This window comes from Strongylocentrotus purpuratus, unplaced genomic scaffold (assembly GCF_000002235.5).
Source record: "Strongylocentrotus purpuratus isolate Spur 01 unplaced genomic scaffold, Spur_5.0 spur5_scaffold_17, whole genome shotgun sequence".
Lineage (NCBI taxonomy): Eukaryota > Metazoa > Echinodermata > Echinoidea > Camarodonta > Strongylocentrotidae > Strongylocentrotus > Strongylocentrotus purpuratus.
Window position 1 is genome coordinate 3194619 of NW_022145602.1, and position 20379 is coordinate 3214997.

At 35.7% G+C, this 20379-nt stretch overlaps 1 protein-coding gene across 1 annotated transcript in view; it reads right to left on the reverse strand.

Annotated features, from left to right (window-relative positions):
* Positions 1-7229, reverse strand: part of LOC100894089 — a 40796-nt gene extending 33567 nt beyond the window's left edge. The window contains exon 1 of the mRNA XM_030988462.1: positions 7172-7229. The gene's annotated coding sequence lies outside the window, so the exon portion shown is untranslated. The remainder of the gene's footprint in view (positions 1-7171) is intronic.
* Positions 7230-20379: the final 13150 nt, after the last annotated feature.

Genomic DNA, 20379 nt, shown 5'->3' on the forward strand with positions numbered 1-20379 from the left:
GTGTTGATTAAGAGCAATGTAATCGAAAAATAATCGTCATAAGTCTCTAAATAATATAGGTAAGGCAAAATGAATTTACAATCACTGTGTAAGAATTGGCAATTACTTCTTTATTTGTTTGTAATTATCATTCACACGGCTCAATTCAATACACATTGTTCTTTAGTGTAATTCTGAAATAGTGGAGAATACAAATAATTGGTGCCAACATTTCATTTAGACCTTTAGATAACACCGAATTGCAATGAATTAATGCCTGCAACTTTGTCAAGTACCTAGTGACTGATCATGCCTGTCACCCTTTAGTATTATATGTCATAAGACAGGATGTGAATGAAATACTACGGAAGTTTCAAGATAAGCATGAGTTCTGGTAAATATTGAAAAATAGATTTTCACAGAATACAACTAACTCTATTCTGAATGTGCCAAACAATTTTGGTAGAAAATGTTTAGTGGCTAAGTAATGAGCATGAACAGATGAGAAAATCCGGGTAAGTATAGACCCGACATAAACTTATAAACGGGTCATTATGTGCAAATGGGAGTTGTGGTTTTTATCGAAGATCATGCCCATTCATTTTGTTTGCGTTTTTGTTTAATTCACTGGTTCAAACAACCAATCTACTGCAGGATACAGAATCCAGAATAAATCATAGCAATTCTCTCTCAAAATACAATTCCCATACCAGAGCTCAAGATTAGTATGAGTGAGGGGCCTGTTTCAGACGCAAAGGCGAGAAGGGGAGTTGTTAAAACTCGTCAATCTGTCATGTTTCAGTCGAGAAGGCAAAAATGCGCCTTGTTTAAGTCAAAAAAAGGAGAAGGGGAGTTGTTAAAACTCACCAAGGTGCATTGTTTAAGTCGAGAAGGATAGAGAAGACGACTTGGTAAGGTTTACCGACTTAACATAAGCCACAATGACGAGTTTTAACGACCCACCTTCTCGTCCTAAACAAGGTGCCTTGGTGAGATTTTAACAATTAAGTTGCTTTCTCGCCTTCTAGATCTAAACAAGGAGATATGACGAGTTTTAAGAAGCCACCTTCTCTCCTTCTTTACGTAAACAAGGTACCTAGGTCAGTTTTGACAAGTCGGCTTTCTTACAAGACACCTTGGCGAGTTTTAGCAATTTTAACATATCGCTTTCTCGTCCTCTTGGTCTAACACCTTCTCACTGCACGGTTTATAAGCTTCTGTACATAAGCCATGTTTCCTGGCGTATCGGCGAATTTCAACAAGTCGCCCTTTCGCTCTACATTTATACCTCCGTATGATGTTCCACCCACCTCATAACTGTTTGCAATCAGCATTCTGACTATTGATATAAGAATAATCCGAAACAGGTGATTTTGTGACTAGGCCAGAAGTTATTTCTATTTTGCTTCGCAAAAAGAAAATGTAAGCTCCTAAGATTTTGCACATTCACGGAATAATAGAGAGTACCATTGGGGGAATGATAGGCAATAAACAGCAAATCATAATTAAGTCCCTTTTCGTAAACAAAGAGAGCATGTGTTGTCCATGGGGCATAAGGGATTGATAATGGATAATGGATTAATGGCTTTTCTAGCGATGCATTCTTTAGGTGCACAAATTACTCTCTCATTTGAAAGGCGCCTGGTACGGTATCAAACGGCTCCAGCACTGTAGCGATTCCTATTTTCAAAACGAACTATGATTATCGTCATAGGCAATACGCAGCGGCCAAAGTACGTGGAGCACATGGAGGGACATTTACGTAATTGCCATAAATAGAGCAGATACAACAAAAATGAGACGAAAATTAAAAGACAGGGAGAGAGAAGGAAAGACAGATGAGGAAAAGGGAAAGTGGAGAAAAGAGAGAAGATAAAGCAGTATATATATATGTATATATATCTTCTTTTTTTCTCTCTCTCTCTCTCTCTTTAACCCTGGTATTGGTTTCGTTTTAGTATAATTATCTTCCATAAAACAGGTATTATGTCCAATGCACCCCCTCCCCCTCTCTCTCTCTTCATGACATCAGTGCCCCATTGACATGATCAATAGTTGGACCAACGCTATGCCTGCAAATATGAGTGATAAAGAAAACAAACTGATTATGTTTTATTCAAAATAAAACGGAACACTGTGACCGCGTTCTCAACGAAGGCCTTGTTTCAATATAAACTATCATCTCCATAAAACATGTATAATGTGCAATGCACCCCCCCCCCCCCCCACCGCTTCCACATGACATCAGTGCCCCCATCTACAAATTCAAATTCAAATTCAATAGTAGGACCAACGCTGTGCCTCGTAAATCCTGCTTCATGAGAGATGTAGATAAGATAATTAAAAAATACCGATATTCCAACCAAAAAACGGTACACTGTGACCGCGTTCTCAGCAGGTCAGGACGCTTAAATCAATTTTCGGACAGAATGCGTGCAAGCGTCACCATGACAACAATCAATAAAGATAGGGTAGGTGATTTTTACATCAAAGATTAAGGGCATGATATGAGTGCTTTAGATTCACTATCACTTCTGATTGTTGTTATAGTAACGGGCCTTTGTTCACACCGCTTACGTTCTGCGGCATCTGGTGATATTTTAACGATTGTTCGTTTAACAAGTGTAATAATATTGATAATGATAACAATAACAAACGAACGGATAAACCATCATTAAGGAGTGCTAAAAACAAAAGTACCATATGATCATATCGCTCACAAAATAACAGAAATTAAAGAAGATAAGTGAAATACAAAGACTTAAATTTTAAATAAAAGGTAATTTGAAATAAGTTTCTGAGGATAAAATCTGTGTTTAGGGGTCTTTTGGAAGATTTCATAATCTTTTTTTAGTGTAGAATATGTGATTTTGATTTTGATTTTGTGCTTATGTGTCCGGTCGGAAAAAACTTCTTTGTGTTGGTGAATGAAATAAATACCGTTATTTACACTCTTTGAACTCAACATAATAATTTAACAATGTTTAGGGTGCCATTCCTAAGGGTTTCAACATACAATAAACTAGACCGGAAAACAAATAAACATTACATTATGTTATTTTATCATGTTAAATTCCGTTAAAAAGTCGGAATAATGTCATCACTTAGATATTTCTTCCAAAGAACAACCCTCCCTGCAGTCTACACTATAATTCCTTTTTGTTTTACCTTATTCACGGGATAATATCGCTGAATACAATTATCCAATACATTTGGGTGATGATAATTATGTGATAATAATGATGATAATGATGATATTATACCTTTTTTGTACCTAGCCTCATCACTTATCAGTATTAATACTGTGCTCGCTTAGGGCCTTGTTATCATACTTTTACCCCGGCTTTTACAATGGTAATGGTTTTATTAAAGCCAGATGGCTGAATTGCAGAATTCTGTATATTGTAAAAGCATAAATATTTATACAAACATAAATCGTATTATTGACTTTTTTAAATAAATCAGTGTACACACACACATATATATATATATATATATATATATATATATATATATATACAAATTCATAGAATTCATAAAATTCATAAAACAGCTAACAGTTGCTTAATTGTATTCCACAATCATCACAGGGCTGGAGGGAAATATAGAAGAGAGGTAGGGGGTAATAGTGCAGACAGCACAGGAGATCCAGGAAAAGTGTAAAATAGATAAAGGCAGAGGGAGAGAGGGAGAGAGAGAAATAGAGACAAAGCGAGAGACAGAGAGATATATATAAAAGATAATGCTGAGGATGAGAGTGTATATCAGATTATCGAAAATAAGGTAAAAAGTACAATTTCGACAGAAAGGATACTGGTTGCAAAAATTAATAAATTACAAACGAAAACCATTAGAATAGTTCATAACGCATGCATGCCTAATGGATCATCCAGTAACCATGTAGTCATGGTAATTTACGAATCAACATTCTGGGGTTCCATAAAATAACACAAATACCAATTAACTGCAGATGGATTGCTTCTTGCTTTTATTATGATTACCAGTACAAGAAATAGTCTCGTACATTATGAGTATAGCAAACGAGTACAAAACATTCTCTTTCTATATTTCGTACTATTCACCTAGTGACAAGGTATTCCATTAACCTGTTATATTGATGAATTGATTATTAATGAAACTCCCAATAAACCGATTTACTAACATATTCCAACGTATGGATGTTTCTTTCCTGGGGACCTAGCGATGAGGTATTCCATTAGCCGATATACTAACTCGGGACCAAGTGACAAGGTATTCCGTTAACCTATATATTGATGATATGATTATTAATGAAGCTCCCAATAAACCGTTTTACTAACATATTCTACTTAATAGATGTTTCTTTCCTGGGGACCTAGTGACGAGATATTCAATAACCCGCCACGATCTTTGTATTTCAAGTCAAGTGTTTAAACCATTAAAATACGACATCTCATTTATCACGAAGATTTATACAATTTCCCAACCAGAATATTTTAACATAGTTTCGGGCAATGTAATATACATGTATAAGGATAGCCTGTCCTACTTATTTCAAAGGATTAATTATCATAGATTTCATGACATGACAAATCGTATATTGTTAAATTTTTGATGCTCGTTGCATAAAGCTTTCTACTGATGGTAGCTTTGCCATCAATATAATTACTATATACCATGGCAACATCACTTAACAGCCAATCAAATCAAGGTTACCTGGTCCATTACCACTAATGCTAATTTTTATGCAATGTGGTTCTGGTAGTTAATATTAATAGCAAAGTTACCAATGCTAAGCTTTATGCAATGGGGTCATGGTAGTTAATGTTAATGGCAAAGTTAAAAATCAATGCTCAGTTTTATGCAATGGGGTCATGGTAGTTAATGTTAATGGCAAAGTTAAAATCCATGCTCAGTTTTATGCAATGGGGCACAGTAATGTAATTTTGTGACGTTATTCTAGCTATGCATTACCATTTGAAAAGGGTAAACAAATTAATCTAAATTAATTAAAATGCCAAAACACCCTGCTCATATTCGGAATGCCACTCGAATACAACTTTTCACTATTGAAAAATGAAAGACAAGGTCATTTAGCTTACTCAGTATGTACGTTCTGTCTCACAGCTTGGCAGATGATCTGTTCGCTGTGAATACCTGGCATTTGCTCAGGCGACAATTGTTCTGGGCTTTACTTCAACAAATGTATAGGATAAGATCATTAAGGTTAGGGTTGCAATTGGGTTTTAGATTATGTTCAGAGTCAGGGCAAGGGTTCTGGTTTGGGGTTGAAGTTAGGATTTCGGTAAGTGTAGGAAATTGACTCGGAGTAATTTTCGCAGGAGTAAAAAGAAATAAGAGCCGAGTAAGCGTAAAAACATGCTCGGATATGTCGTGGTACATGTACAATGTGCTTATTCACTTTATAGCTTTGTGTTGTTTTATTATAAGAAACAGAAATGTGAAGCGTTTTACAATTACGTCATCAATTAAAACCAAAACCACCACTTTTATCTCAACGAAGCTGGAACCTAGGGAGAGATTCGTACGAGAGAATGACACCTCCCGAGGTCTAGACAACCAGACATATCTGCCAACGCTTCGCCACTATTGTGTCAATAGAGGAAACAAAATAAAAGTCGAGGGGAAAAAACGTCATAGCGCACGTCTCCCAAAAGCTATTGAAAATTTACAGAATAATTCATATTTGCAAATGCGAATGGAAAAGTACAACGTGCGGCAAATTTCGTATTTTAGTACAAGAGATATTGATAATGAAAGCTTGGTTAAGTTCATGTTCATAAAAGTTCGTCTAGTGTATGTTCAGTATGAGTTTCATTGTGGCAACATTGGAATATTGTGTCTTGAAACAGTAGTAATAGCATATTATGTTCACCACCTTTCTCATTTGTTTGTTGTTACTGTCTTGCATAGTAAGACAGTAAAACCAAACTGAGAAAGGTGTTAAATAATAATGGAATCTACTGAACTTTAACATAAACGAATTGAGTCTTTAATTTATCTACCGCAGAGGATCTTAATTAATATACATCTAGCTCTAATATATTTGGTGGCGGTGATGAAGTAGTAGTTGTAGTAGGAGCAGTAGTAGTAAAAGTGTGTCTAGTGGTAGGACCTACAGATAGAAGTAATATGAATATTAATACCAGAAGGCGGAATTACCATCGATTTGCCTTTTGTTATTTCTTAACTGCATATAGATATCTAAACATACGTACACAAACTCATAAACACACATATATATATATATATATAAGCAAGTTTAGTGAAACTGCAATTTCTGACAGTGCTCAACTGTAGGAGCAAATGTAGATATAGGAGTTGGAAGGTTACACTTTATTGGTACGAGTATTATATTATTATATTATATTATATTATTGTATTATGTATTTACTTACTGATGAGCCTTCTGGCGAAACAGTCTGTATAACTCGTACCAATAAAGTGTAACCTTCCAACTCCTATATATATATATATATATATATATAATTTACATATAATAATCAAAACAGTTGAAATTAAAATCATTTTTGTCATGAATATATCATAGATATCATATATCAGTAATACATTTGGAGTGAAAAAGTGAGTCATTAAGGAGACATTGTCATCAGGATGACAATAATTATACAGAGACTGTCACAAGAAGATGACATTATTTTAAAAAATCATATCACAAAATCATAACTACACAACAGTAATACCTGTGCAGATGGTTTTATGTTTATTAATCAAAAAACAGCTTTTACTATTAACGAGTCTCCTGCTCATCCTCATAATGATATACACATAGACAAGGATAATGTATGATGTTGGTAACAAGACGTATATTGACGCTATATACAAGAACTTAGTCACCATCGTCATCAGAATTATCATCACCATCATCAGCATCTTCATCATAATCATCATCAGAATTATCATCACCATCATCATCAGAATTATCATCATCATAATCATTATCATGTATCGCCTATCCCTCGATATTGCTGATCAAAGCGTTTGGTACGCACGAGTACCAACATCATACAGTGACATTCTCTCCATATTTTTACATATTTAGATGTATCTACTAGTATATATCACAGCTGAAGTATATGCCATTACATATAAAGCAAGTGAAAATTAAAACCATAGGCCTACGACAAATATACTGAGCATGATAAATAAGCAATAAGCAATGATCTCTTACCTTCAACGTGGGTCTATCAATCGTTGTCCGCAGATGTCATCTGAAAAATATGAACGGCTCTAATTGATGACAATACGCACTGTGTATATGGAACCACATCACACTGGTCCCGAGCGATATGATTGGTTTATGCACGATTCACATTTAATCAGATATAGTTCATTGCGTTTTAATTGCACAGGCTATACCACGTGATCACATTTATCATATGCGCATATCTAAATAGAATAGGAACAGCGAATCCGAATAATAAGCGAAAGAATAATGAGGTTAGTATCTGAATTGATTTATTATATAAAACATTGCATTCGATCAATGTAGACCTGTAGTTCTTTAAATTGGAGTATTGTGGGGACTCCTGTATCTGGGCAAACCCGAGATGTGTCATTTTTTCCCACGAGAGTTCCAAACATCAGCTGATATGTTTTACGTCATTAGCAGCTTGGAAAGAGGTCACAAACAATTAGACTTTATTATTTATTGCTTTGCCTCACTATTCATAAAGGCAAAACATAGAAATGAATAATGACTGAGATTCGAACCAACAACTCCAACGTTGTATTACGCTGTCCTTACCGATTGAGCTAACGATGGTTTAATGATAGGTGGGTCTGCATGATTATTATAACCCTATCACTAACCCTAACATGTGTGCATGTTTAGCTAGCTAGCTAGACTCTTCTGATTGGCTGTATGCACACGAGTCAGACACGTGTGCCAGGTGGACACACCACTGGTTATGTCAGCATAATTAATGTAACTACATTAGAACATAATTACAAGGGCAACACTATTAGGCCTACATGAGCGATGTACTATGCGCATTTCGAGAGAAAAAGAGAAAAAGAAGTGAAATATTTGATATCATTGGGGGGAGTGTTGAGCGTGTGAATAAATTCATATGGTGATATTTGAAAATTAATGTGTGATCGCGTAAAATAAGGAGTAGTGCGATATCTCGAGAGATGAAAAACAAGAAAGAGTTAGAGATAAAACTGTGTGTATATATATATACATGTAGGCCTTATGGAGAAAGAGATGGAGAAACTTTTGTTCAATAGCTCAGCATAGAATATTTAGTAAATAGGTTTTTTGAAATACCGCCTCCTATACGCAACGTACGGGCTTAGCGACAACTATTGAAACTATTTGTAAATATTTGAATAACCAGTTTCCGGGAGGTTAATAATCATATTATGCCGAGGCCGCGGGTTTCATCCATGAATAGGTCAATAACAAAAAATAATCCTATAAAAAATGAATGACCATGTGACTGAATAGATTCTGGCGATACAGACATAATAATACGAATTGTGATAATGAATAGCGGTACATCGTCCCATATTTGGTCTTGTATTGCGTATAAAGTTCCAAAGCATTATATAGCTCTGATGGCATGTGTGTACATTGATTAGCTGGTTCGTTGGTGCAATACAATTTAATTGTGTTCCAGGATCTCCTGTGGTCTGGATTTGTTCCTCTTCCCTTTTTGTTTGATCAATGAGATATTTGGTGACTTGCATGGAATAAAAAAAATCAATGGTTTCTCACGCGTTATGACCTGTGTAAAAAGAACGTACAGCGGCCTGCTTAAAAGCAAAGAAAAGTCTCGGGCATTACGTACAACCTAAATATATCCTGAATAGATTATTGTCATTTTTTGTTTGTATTTTTTATTTAACAGTATGATAATAACTACTGGGTAGTTAAGAGTCACGGTAGTTATCCTGCGTCATTAATTCGTAATCTAGTGTAAAGGAATAACATTAGGCAGCGTGCCAAAAAAACAAACATTGGGCATTACGCACTGCTTAAAAATAACCCGTTTGCGCTTTTGTCTATCTTTTTAAATAGGCCATTTTCGTAATGTAACCAAATTTAATGCATAAGTCTTTGTGAAGTGCCTCAATACAAATTATTTCATTCACCTGATAGGAATAATAGTATTTCAATAGTCAGAATGCAACTGCATATATTAAGTGTTGCTAGGTAGGTCAAGCCATAATGTTTGTCCAACCTGGCAACAACTAATGTATGCAGTTCGGATTCTGTCTATTGAAATACTATTGTTCTTATCAGGTGAATGAAATAATTTGTATTGAGGCACTTCACAAAGACTTGTGCATTAAATTTGATTACATTACGAAAATGGTCTATTGTATTTCTTTTTATTTATAAGGCATATATTTATTCAACTGTTTGCAAATTTGTTATTATATCATCACAGTTAAAGTTGAGTTCTGGTCATGCGATTGCATGATTGTGAAGGAAACATTGTGGAATCGATCATAAAAGGTTGATCATCTAGTGTATGTACTGCAAGGTTCTGGAATCATCAAAATAATAAGAAATTTGGCCCAGTCTTGGTAAAGTTACAAGTACTGTACATACAAAGATTTATTTCGGAATACAGGAACATGTGGCATAAAAATCCGTTTCGATTTGTATGATGTTACATGCCATATTTAGAATATTAAGGCATTTGAAGAGCCATGCTTTTCAGGAAACATTTTCTTTCTGATGTTCCTCCATACTTGCATAATACAATGATAACCCTAACAAATTATTTTTCACCTCTTCCCAGAACTCAACCTTCTCGTTAAGACCCTTAAATATTCTGTTTCAAATGTTGCTATTGATAGTTCTTTGCGTTTTCTTTAATCTATTTCAACAGTATAAACGGGCTGCTCATGCATTTAATAATCGAGACAAAGATAAGTTTCAGCGATTCATAAACTGCGAAAAATGTGCATTAAAAAGAAGCAATTATTTCTTTTATTATTTACACATTTCTTATTGGAGCATTTATAGACCCTTGAAATATTCAGTTTCAACTGTTGCTATTGATCATTTATATGCATATTACTTTATCTATTTAAACAGTTAGAATGTAAACTCTCTATGGTACTTTCATATAGCGCTCCTAAATATTCGATATTATTATCATTAACGGCTGCTAAGTTCGGATAAAGTCAGTGTTAGGCGCTGTATAAACAAATATAGTTATTATTATTAACTTGCATGTAACAATCGAGACGAGGCTAAGTTTCAGTGCGTCATGACCTGCTTTAAATGAATAGAAAATCATGTCATGACTTTTTTTTTTCTTCTTTTTTTGTTAACCTCGTTTTTGTTCCCTTTTTGTGGTTAAAGTAGTACTGGGATTTTGGGGAGTCGTTTTGATGACGTAAAGAGTTAAAATATCCGCCCTTAAGTGTGTCGACTGGGCGATGGGGAAGAAAGAGAGAGAGGGGGGGGGGGAGCCGAAGAAAAGGGAGGAATTTAATTGATATCGTGTAATAATTTGATTGCAGCCACTGTATAGATATTCATTATTTTATATAAGTTCATTGTGTAAATCATTTCTAACATTGTCTGATTTCTATGTATCTCTTTGTTTTTAATATGTTTTTTAAACAATCTTTTGGTTGCAATAAATAGATAATGATATACTAGGAAGATGAAAAAGCAAGAGATGGGTAGAGAGAGAGAGAGAGAGAGAGGGGGGCGGAGTTGGAAGAACTGAAAGGGATGAGAGAAAAAAAAGGAGGAGGCGATAGAAAAAGGGAGAAAAAGGGAGAGAAAGGGGGGGGGAGGGTAGAAATACAAATTAAAGAGAAGAGAGGGAAAATGATAATCAAAAAGGTAAGAATTCTTTAAAATCATCGGGTTTCGACTGACGACATGCTATTATTTTCCTAGACTAATTGTCTTCATACAATTCTATGTGAATAGTTCATGGAAGATTCTAGGTCAAATCGCTTGGAACAAACTTCGTGGAGTACTAAAAAGGGTGAAACGTAGCTATTGACGACTGATGTTGATTAATTGATATGACAGATAAGTATCACAAAAAGGTGTATGCGTTTCAGAAGGACAAAGAGAGAGAAAAAAATAGAAGAGAGGGGAGAGAGAGAGAGAGAGAGAGAGGGGGGAAGAGAGAGAGAGAGAAAGAGAGGAAGAGAGAGAGAGAGAGAGAGGGGGGAGGCAAAGAGGGAGTTGTACTGGGGAACAGAAAGTCCACTCCTCTTAAATTCAGTTTATTATTTCGAAATTCATATTCCAATATTGTTTCCTGAGCAAATGTTAGTATTGATATATTAATTTGAAGATTGATAGAAATTGATGTTGATAGAAACCAAGACATGTATTCGTAAATCAAATCAGTAAGATGTTAGCATAGGAATGAAGACTGTCTTTTTGCAAGATATCATCTGCATTTGCCACGCTCGACCCATGGTAGGTTAATGGGTACCACGATGGCAGCCATGTTTCAGCTGGCTTAATTTAACATGTGGGGTGCCAGGAGTGTAAAGTCTGACAGACATGAGGGCTTTACAAAAACCCGCTATTATTCATTATCAAAGGTTCGAGGTAAAGGTATTGACCGCAGACAATGAAAGGGGAGAAATGAACGTTTAGTTCCCCCGACTTGGGATATCGGTCGACAGCGTTTGTAGTCGTATATTGTCTGAATGACTCACTAATAATACATCATGTATGCAATTTATATTTGTTGATGTACATACATTTTTACAACTTCCTCTTTTACTTCTTTTCTTCATGCTTCTCCTCTCCGTTTTTCTGGCTTCATGTTATATTCAGACACACAGACTGACACAGAGTAGGCTATGTTTTCCAAATGCGTCGGAACTCGGTTTCTTTATCTCTCTTGCCCATTATTCATCTATTATACATCTAGCCGACAAAGATGTCTGGCCATTTAGTGGCAGATGATTCATTTGCGGTTATTAGCAACAAATAGAAATCTTCACTGATTCTTCTGGTGAGCGTATATTGGGCTTCAATAAATTGTAGGGAATATTAAGAACCGGGCAGATTCTGGACTAGAGTCTGATAAGCATGGAGTTACGACCGAGACTGATGATGCGCATGAGAGTCTAGTCCAGAATCTGCACGGTCCTTTATAATTTTCCTACACACTTGATTAAAGCCGTCGAAGATGGCGTTATCAACAAACTCATAATTATGTTCACCAGCCCAGACTGGCGTCCTAATTTAATGATCACGCCATCATCGGCGGGTAGCAAGTAAGTAGGGAGAGGTAGCGTTGGTGTGGTGAAGATCAAAATTAAATAAGCCAGATTCTGGACTAATGAGAGTCAAGAGGTTGCTCGTCCCATCATCACAAAGTCATAATCAAACAGAGTAGCCAATGGGCAACGATCGACTGCACAATTTCTTGCCGTATTGTGGAAGTTTACAAAGTTATAACATTAATTAATTTATAAGCAAATTTTGTCACTAACTGTAGTCAAGAAAAAGATAAATATACCTTGTGTAAGGCTTGTACAAGTATTTTGTATTTGGTTTGGGGTTGTTGTGTTTTTTCCATGAGCGGGGAAGAGAGTTTTGTTCTGTTGTCTTATGATGCGTGTATCAATTTGCCTTGGAATAATGGTAGTGGTACCCGTTTTGTGTATGTTCGCACCCTTATATATTCTCTGATGTGGAAGAAGTAGTTCATGGTTCCTCCTGAGATGAAGACAGTGAAGACGAGGGTCTCAATCGAAATTGCGGATTTCCTGAAACGAGAATATGATCTTGCCCCTTTTCCAGGGTTCATGACATCCAAGGCACAGGCACTTCTGATGGCATCTCATTTGCGATGCGTCACTGTCTGTAATCTGTAGCCATAATTCAAGTAGCTGTTAGAACTGTTCACTGGTGTTTTAGATAGAGTCATCTTTAAATCCACAAAAGATATTGTTTTAAAGATCTTCGGAAAGATTGGTATGTAGTTGAGTTTTCATTTTTATTGCACATTTTGATTTAGCCCGATAATGAGACCACTTCCAATTGTCCAACTTGTAATCGAAGTTGTTCTACCAAAGATTTTTAAGTAATTGTAACTTCTTTACAACTGCTAACTTAACCAGTCAATTTCGTACACTACTTGGAAGAAAATAAATTGCAAGGAGTCCATCTCACAGACAAACTCGCTTTGAAGTATACACCTGGAAATATGGAAGATATAAATGAGGGAGCTTTTATAAAGAAACGGTATCTGATGGTAAACCACTGAGCGATGAGATCAATTTGTCATATATTATAAACTCAAATGGTCTAAAAGTATTAACTTGTTCAAAATATTTACTTTGGCCCACCTATCTTATGATTAATGAGCTATACCCCCAAAGATAAGGATGCAAAACTTCATATCATCTGGAGTGTAGTTTGGGGAGAGTGAACCCAAAATGGAAATGTTTTGAAATAAATTTGTAGATGAAGCAAAATGGCTTTCTACAGATGGGGTATTGTGCGTGGCTGATCGTCAACGAAACGGAGTAAAGTCTCTCGTCAACTCTGTTTGTCGCTATGGCAGGCAGTCAGTGAAACGAATTCGTTAATCAAATTATGGAAATGCAAGCATTACTTTAAACAAACAGACTGGCTCACTTTTCCTGATTGAGGTGTCATATGAAAGGGCAGAAAATGAACTTTCTAGAAATGTGATTTTTTCTTTGAAAATTCAGATACCGCCCGCCAAATGACTTTTTGGTACCCTCTCCTCAAATCGCTTTTAATCACTCATGTGTGACATATGCATCGTAGAGGAGAGAGAGGAGGATCTAAGCTTTACAAATATGTGTCATTTATTAATTATAATTGTGTTTAAGTTATGATTAAATATTAATAATTCTCGGTTTCATTTTTTCTGGAACGCACTGTATAAAGGAATGGTAATACGTTCAGGGACATGACGTTGAAGAAATTCAGAGAATGTAGAAGAATGAAATGTTACTTTACACCACAAAATACAGAGCTTAAAGTATATACCATGGACTATTTTGGTCCCATGTGAACATGAAATAAAGGACATAAATTATGTAAAGAGAGTAAACAAACCTGTACCTACATGTCAGTTATAAACAAAATTAAGAAAAACATGTCTAAACTTGTAAAATTGCTTCTCTCAAACTATACTCGCAAACATTGAACTTCTGCTGAAATCAACTTATAAACTCTTGTTCTCAAATAAACAGCTAAGTCGAATTAAAAGGAGAAGAAAATAAAATGATGTCTTGACTAGACCAGATCCTGAGTTGCACTGCCTTTAATAAGAGAAACTCAATTTCAACAGATAGGAACATAAGTTACATCACAAATAAAGAACCAATCAGAACTTTTGAAAATGAAAAATGGAATAGAACAACATATTGGAAGAACCCAGGGAGAAGGAAAAACCAATAGACAATATGGAAAGGTGATCATGAAAAAAGGAGAACCAAGCAATAGAACCGTGTGAAGTGAAAATGGAATGTAAATGGTAGCATGGTGGGTGAAAATGGAATGGAAGAAACAAGGTGTGACAATGGCAATGAGAGTGATGTGTGAAGGTGGAGACGGGATGGAATGGAGATCATGAGTTGAAATGTAAATGAGGTGCAAAACAAAGAGTATGGAAAGCAAAATGTAAAACCATCAAATGGAAAGTAAATATAAAATGCTGCTAAATATAACTGTTACACATGTGATATGTCATGCAATGTACTATAAACAAAGAACAGTGATAAAAAGAAAGAAATCAACAATCATACTGATATCATATGAAAAAGAAATAAAAGTTGTAAAGATTAACAGAAAAAAATACTTATTACATGTCAGTTATTTACATAATTAATAATCATTAAAAAAAACATCATGAACATGTAAAATGTAAAATCTGATGACTTTGTCTTTGAGGCAATAAGATAAGATTTACAAATAGAGGATATATGGCACATCATTTCTTTTTAAACAAGGCCACCATGGGCTTTTCCTTTGTTCTCCTATTTCATTTGAATTTATTCTGTATAAACTTAACATTCTCTGCCTTAGTATATATATATATATATATATATACTTGTATGTTTATTTGCTTTTGCTGTGTTTTTTTTAATGAAAATGAAATGAATAAACGAACTGAACTGAACTGAAATATGATCGGGAAAACCTGACTTACTCCATTCATTGGAGTGTAGGTAATTCTGTAAATAAAATGTTTTTTCTCTCCAACGGCTGAAATGTACACATTTCATTTCATGACAAACTCTTCATATGTATTCGAAAATATATATCTGATATATGACGTGATAACTGTGTTGGACTCTATCACAATTACGGCGACAAAATCACTTAAAATCAAATTCTCAGGGTGCAACTGTGCTAAAGATGAATGACAAACAAGTACAAGCAATCATACACATAAGTGCAACATGAGAACAGACAGAACACTAAACAAAATTAACATCACTTTAGACTCGATTACAACCGCATTACCGCAACAAAGATCACTGAATATTGTAGAAACGCATATGCTTCCAAAATGTTCTTTTGAACCAAATTCATGACCCCTGCATACCAAAACTTTGTATGACCTTTAATTACCTCCAAGCCAACACTTTTAACACCAGTACATAGTAATTTTGCACCGGAAACAGTTCAATAATCTTGGGGGTCAAATACATTTGTGGCACAGGAAAATTATTTGTGTGGCATAAAAAGAGTTGGCTTGTTCAGATATGGCACAGTAAACCGCAGCAAACTAAAAAGCCTCCAGTGTTTGTATAAATGAATAGCAACAAAGGACTGGCGCATATTCACTGAGCTCTGTGTTATAATTAAGATACAGAAATGTGAAACGAGTTTTATTTTATGTCATTTTAAAACCAGAGCGGTTTTACCGCATCATATCTGAACATGCCTTTAGATAACAATACATACTTAAAGAGAAGGTTGAGTTCTGGGGAGAGGTGAAAAATAATTTGTGAGTGTTTTCATTGTTATTATGAAAGTGTGGACGAACATCAGAGAAAAAATGTTCCATGAAAAGCATGACTCTTCAAATACCTTCATATTATAATATGACATGTAACAGCTTAAAAATGAGAACCACGTTTTTATGCCACATGTTTGTGTAGTCCCATATCTTTCTGTGTACAGTGCTTGATATTTTTACCAAGACTGGGATGATTCCAGAACCTTGCAGTACATACCAATACTTATATGCTACATGATCAACTTTTTCTGATCGATTCCACATTGTTTATTTTCACAATGCAATCGCATGACCAGAACTCAACTTTATCTTTAATGGCATCCCATTCTCCTGCTGTTGGTAGCTAGTGCCCAGTAAAGTTGAAGGTCCACTGTATAATCCGCATCAAGAGTCTCGGCAACCAGTGATGACGGTGGAGACGGAGCTGATAACAGAAGAAACAATTTTGATGGTAAGCTTTTTAATGGTATTGAAGAATATGTCTGAACCTATGCCAGTTTGTCTATATAGCACTTATTCAGATGATCTGCCCTAATGCACATAGCATCAGTACTTGAATGGGGCAACTGATATTTTTGTGTGTGCTCCTTTTCTGACTTTCAGGAGCATTCCTGATTTACCAATGCAAACTAGGTAAATTATTGCATTTAAATTTCAGGAACATAATTCCGTACATGTACTATTACAAAAGAAGGCGATAACAACATTGTTAAAGGAATCCTAACCTCAAAACACTTTCCACTCACCTGTGTGTTGCATCACACTTAAGGTGATTCTGAGATGAGGGTGATCGTTTCCACAACCTCCCTGGAGTGAGCTGCGTGAAGTCAACTTCTAACGGGCTAATAGTGACAGAATACTGAGACGCACCAGGCACAGCTCCCCAGCTGACTGTGATCGAGGTTGAGGTGATTGACTGAAAAGTTACTCACCGGGCTCAGGAGTAGCTTAAGAACAGAGACAAAGGAGGAAAACAATCAACGATTTGGTTCAAATTTTTGGTAGCTTGGTGAATAGACCGGTTTACTTACATATTCAAATTTATGCATATTTCTTTCCTTGGGACCTAGTGAAGAGGTATTCCATTGACCTGTTATTAATGAATGAACTACAATAGGAGGAATTCAGTCTGATAAAATTATATGTTGCTATGTCGGACAAGTCTCAGACAAGCCTTCAGGAACAACCTTTGTTTAAACAGTAAGCATAAAATGTGAAAATGTCAGTAAACCAGTCTATATTAAAGTGGCACAAAAAGATGAATCCGGAACGCAAAACACATGAATGTGAATCGGTAGATTATGAGTTCTAGTGGTTATAAGCCTATCTGTAGGATACTCTTTGTGTATTTGATATCATCCTTTTCTTTTGCCTTTTAGTGATAGGTTACCTTACAATTAATGGAAAAAATCCTCAGGAATTTAGGTAGGTCAAGCAAAATTTATTATTACATATACAAGTGTCCTTTATTTTTAAGAAACAAAAGCAACCAATTTTATTTTTAAAACTTATTGTTTTAATTAGTTTTTTTGTTTTCAACCTTTTTTCATCAAAAAATGAGGTGAAAACTAAAAAAGGAAAGAAAAGGGAAAGAAATATTGAACAATGTCGAAAAAAGTGAAGAGAGTTGTTTAAAAAGAAAACTACATGTATTTGCATTTCTCTGGACAATATATCTGAAGGAGAATTTCAAACTACAGTATTCCTTTTTTTTACTACAGTATTCTTTCATTTGAAGAAAAAGTTAAGTACCCATTGTTATGGAAACTAGGTAAAATCCATGAGGGCCTTACTTAAAGGCCCACTGTCCTACTTGTAGGTACTTGCTCCCTGTATCTAGAAAACAATGCCTAATTGGTGATCATTGGTCCCCTATGATCCTCTTTTTATTATGTTAATTGAGAGCCGAGTTGATGAGATAGCAACCTGGCCATGAGATGACCATCCTGGATGTTCTATTCCCTCCTAGCCAAACTAGTACAGACAGACTTTAAAGAAAATATGTCTAAAGTTATAGGTACCTGTTTTTACGGACACTGAAGTAAAATCCATGAGGGCCTGACTTGTCAAATCTGGCGGATACAGAAAGGAATACCGGTACGCATCCACGCTTCTAAGTCTCCCCAGGAATCATGTTCTCAAAGGTAGCCTGGTAATTAGCTTGGGCTTGAAGGACTTGTTTCGATTCACCATTAGCTGTGATGACAAAGCCATCGTAGCTACTGTTGACCGGAGGCTCAGAAATAAATAAGTGTTAGAAGATTGGCCTAATGCCAATAGGAACTTTCTGTACTAAGCAAATGGGAATTACAGAATTCACTAGTCATCATGTAAAGTTGATCAGAGTTCATGTAATTGCATTGTGTAAGAGATTTTCACCGCAACTTTGAAATAAAAATCAACTCATAATCAATTGGAGTATTGTATAGTGAACAGTAGGCAGCACAAACAGTTAGCAACTAAATTGTACATACCTTTACCAAGTTTGTAATTTTTTAAATTTATTAGTATTCAATAGAGGCCCTAATTCAACGAGTCCACCTATCATTCGTGAGTAATGGAAAAACTTAAAGTTACAAGTGGTGAGAATAATTTAGATGCTGACTGTAAGACTGATTCTATTCTTGCATAAAGTGTGCAAACCACTTTTGTAAGAAAAGCACTTTTAAGTTAGCTTGGCAAAATACTGTGGCACAAAAATACGTGTCTGGAATGCATATTTGTTGAGAACGACAATTTTATGGCATAGTAATAGATCCACAATTTTAGGACATGGGACTAATGAATACCTATACCACCTGGATTGGAGTTGATATTACAACAAAAATCATTATATATTTCATATTACAACTTTACAACTACCTAAGAGTTATATTGACAGCTATGGAAAAATTTCAAAATTTTCTTTCTGTCCACCTTGACATGCAGTCCTTACTACTGAGTACATTTAGAGATCAATTCCTAGCATCAGGGACAGTACTTACTGACTACATTAAGGGATGAAAAATATTGCAAAACCCTGATTATCCAAAGTTCATCAATAACAATTTGTGTCTTTTTGGATTACCTTTCTAACATCATATAAAATATAAACAAAAGTGTGAATAGATGCTGCTTATAAGGTGATGTAGATATACAGTAGGCTTGCGATTGCACCATGTGAGAGAGGGGGAGGATTGGGGAGACCTAGAAAGGACTCTCAGTAATCTTTCTTTCTTGAGTGTGTGTAGTCCTGAAAAGGACTGTTGGTAGTCTTGCAAAAGACCGTTGGTTATCTTTCTTAAGCTTATAGTTCTAAGGAGAAATATAGCGCCAGTTGGAGAGGATGGGTAATAGGAGTGGCTCGACGTTTCAAACAGGTTGACTATCCGTTGTTGACTATAAGCTAAGAAAGATATCCAACAGACTTTTTCAAGACTACCAACAGTCCTTTTCAGGACTACACACACTCAAGAAAGAAAGATTACCGAGAGATGTATCAAAGTCTCCCCAATCCTTCTCCCTCTCTCACATGGTGCAACTGCAAGCCTACTGTATACAAGTGTGAATACGTACCTCTCGTAGTTACTTATAATACAGCTGATAGATCCACATCATAACTCTTACCACTGATCTGGTCCATGATTATGATATCTGTAGAGAAGAGCGCCCTGTCCAACTGTGATGATCTGAGCCGTGCCTCCAGCCGATGGGGTGACTGATATCTAGTAATTGGTCACATCTCGACACATGAGATTTGTAGCAGATAATTCCACTGACACTCTCGTATCATGGGTGCCTACGGCTACAAAGACACCTAAAGATTCAAAGACACCTAAAGATTCTGTGCTAAAACAAATTAAGATATACGAGTTGGTCTCATAACCCTGATTGTTGTGAAGGCTGCGAAACCCACACCATTGCAGTCAGTCAGTTCTATCTTGTAGTTGGTCACATGTAGAATCCTGTGATTTGTAGCAGAGAATTCCGCTGATGCTCTCGTATCACAGATGTCTACGGCTACAATCTAAAAAAGACACCTAAAGATTCTGTGGTAAAAAAAAATCAAGATATCCGAGCTAGTCGTATATAACCCCAACTCTTGTGAAGGCAGCAAAACCCACAAGGTTGATCATTCAGTCAGTTCTATCTCGTAGTTGGTCATATCTTTAATCACTTGATTAGTGGCAGAGAATTCCAGTGATGCTCTTGTATCATAAATGTCTCACCTGCAATCTCAAAGACACATAAAGATTCTGTGGTAAAAAAAAAATCAAGATATCTGAGGTTGTCTAATAAAACCCTGATTGTTGTGAAGGCGGCAAAACCTACTCCGTTGATCAGTCAGTCAGTTCTATCTTGTAGTTGGTCACATCTTGAATCACGTGATTGGTAGAAGAGAATTCCAATGACGCTCTCGTATCAGAGATGTCTACAGCTACAATCT